This window comes from Abrus precatorius, unplaced genomic scaffold (assembly GCF_003935025.1).
Source record: "Abrus precatorius isolate BTA unplaced genomic scaffold, Abrus_2018 Scaffold120, whole genome shotgun sequence".
Lineage (NCBI taxonomy): Eukaryota > Viridiplantae > Streptophyta > Magnoliopsida > Fabales > Fabaceae > Abrus > Abrus precatorius.
Window position 1 is genome coordinate 13214 of NW_020874315.1, and position 2561 is coordinate 15774.

Here is a 2561-nt window from a genome sequence, read left to right on the forward strand (position 1 = left end):
AAAGCGCCAGAAAGTGCCAAAAGCGGAGAAGATTGTGTGAAAGCCTTCCTTTGACTCCTAGTATTGATAATCAAGGAGTTTCAGTCGCCTAAGACGAGTTTCGCATGTCTCCCTTTGCCGGTAAGCAAAAGGGGACCAAAACAGGCCAAAACTGGAACTTGGGTATAAAAGTGCCAGAAGGGGAGAAGCTGATGTGAAAGCCTTCCTTTGAGTCCTAGTACTGATATTCAAGGAGTTTCGGCGGCCTGAGACAAATTTCGCACGTCTTTCTTTGCCGGTAAGCAAAAGGGGACCAAAATAGACCAAACTTGGAACTTGGGTCCAAAAGCGCCAGAAAGTGCCAGAAGGGGAGAAGCTGGTGTGAAAGACTTCCTTTGAGTCCTAGTACTGATATTCAAGGACATTCACTGGTCTGAGACGAGTTTCGCACATCTTCCTTTGCCGGTAAGCAAAAGGGGACCAAAAGAGACCAAACTTGGAACTTGGGTCCAAAAGCGTCAGAAAGTGCCAGAAGGGGAGAAGCTGGTGTTAAAGCCTTCTTTTTAGTCCTAGTACTGATATTCAAGGAGTTTCAGTGGCCTGAGACGAGTTTCGCACATCTTTTTTTGCCGGGAAGTAAAAGGGGACCAAAAGAGACCAAAACTGGTACTTGGGTCCAAAAGCGCTAGAAAGTGCCAGAAGGGGAGAAGCTAGTGTGAAAGACTTCCTTTGAGTCCTAGTACTGATATTCAAGGACATTCACTGGTCTGAGACGAGTTTCGCACATCTTCCTTTGCAGGTAAGCAAAAGGGGACCAAAAGAGACCAAACTTGGAACTTGGGTCCAAAAGCGCCAGAAAGTGCCAGAAGGGGAGAAGCTAGTGTTAAAGCCTTCTTTTTAGTCCTAGTTCTGATATTCAAGGAGTTTCAGTGGCTTGATATGAGTTTCGCACGTCTTCCTTTCCCGGTAAGAAAAGGGGCAAAAGAGACAAAAACTGGTACTTGGGTCCAAAAGCGCCAGAAACTGCCAGAAGGGGAGAAGCTGATGTGAAAGCCTTCCTTTGAGTCCTAGCACTGATATTCAAGGAGTTTCAGTGTCCTGAGAGGTGTTTCGCATGTCTTCATTTGCGGACAAGAAAAAGGGGACCAAAAGAGACCAAAACTGGAACTTAGGTCCAAAAGTGCCAGCAAGTGCCAAAAGGAGAGAAGGTGGTGAGAAAGCCTTCCTTTGAGTCCTAGGAGTGATATTCAAGGAGTTTCTGCAACTTTTTAACTTGTGTTTCAATTACTTTTACTGATAATTACTGCATAATTTTCGTGGTGCAGTTCTGAATACTAACTTGTAGTTTACTTTTGCTTTATTTTGAATTGTATATGCGTGGCAAAAACAAAAACAAATCAACTCTAGTCTTTGATCCTGACATAGACATAACCTTAAGAAGATTGAGAAAAGAGTCTAGAGCAGAAAAAGCCATAGGGAGTGATAGTGAGTTAGAAGCTGTCCATTCTCCAGAATCTCAGAGTAATCCTAGAGTGAAAAGAACACCTACATCTTTGAGACAACTAAATTCAGAAATAGAAATGGCAGAACAGAACAGATTTAGAACATTAGGGGACTATGCTATTCCTAACATGCAAGGTTTTAACTCTTCTATAATCAGGCCAACTATTCAAGCCAACCATTTTGAGATTAAACATGCTTTATTACACTTAGTCTAACAAGATCAGTTTTCTGGTGGAAATTCTGATGATCCTAACTTACATATTTCAAATTTTCTACAGCTATGTGACACCATAAGAATAAATGGGGTTAGTGAAGAAGCCATCAGACTGAGACTATTTCCTTTTTCCTTGAGAGATAGAGCAAAATGCTGGTTACAAGCTCAACCACAAGGAAGCATCACAACCTGGACAGAACTTGTGAATAAGTTTTTAACCAAGTACTTCCCTCCATCCAAAGCTGCTAAGTTGAGAGGAGAAATTACATCCTTTGTGCAGCAAGAAGGAGAATCATTATATGAAGCTTGGGAAAGATACAAAGAACTGCTTAGAAGGTGTCCACATCATTGTATTCCAGATTGGATGCAATTGGAAACTTTTTATAATGGGATGAATGTAGCAACAAGAACAATGGTTGATGCTGCTACTGGAGGTTCATTAAATACAAAGTCCTTAGAAGAAGCTCAAAGGATTATTGACATGATGGCATCTTCAATGTATCAGAATTCAAACTCAAGGAATCAAGGAAGAAACTCTGGTCATGAAGCTAAAGTTCTGGAAACTTTTCTTGCACAAAATCAGCTACAAAATCAAATGTTTTCAGAACAATTAGCTGCTTTAACACAACAAATCAACAATCTGCAAACAGGGAGTATGCCTACCAGTCAGCTAAGTTGTGATTTTTGTGGAGGAAACCATGCAAATGGTGCATTTGAGGCATCCACAAGTGAACCACAAGAGCAAGTGAATTATATGAATAATTTTCAGAGACAACAACCATCATATCCCCCTGGATTTCAATTTTCGAATAATAGAACTCAGCAGTATTCTAATTGGAATAATCAATATTCTGCTGCAAAGAAT

The 2561-nt window shown here is 40.9% G+C and overlaps 1 non-coding gene across 1 annotated transcript; it reads right to left on the reverse strand.

The window, feature by feature from the left end:
• Window positions 1–1943: 1943 nt before the first annotated feature.
• On the reverse strand, window positions 1944–2050 carry LOC113856900. Its single transcript, XR_003503072.1, has one exon. It is a non-coding gene; the product is annotated as a small nucleolar RNA R71 (small nucleolar RNA).
• Between the last annotated feature and the right edge of the window lie 511 nt (window positions 2051–2561).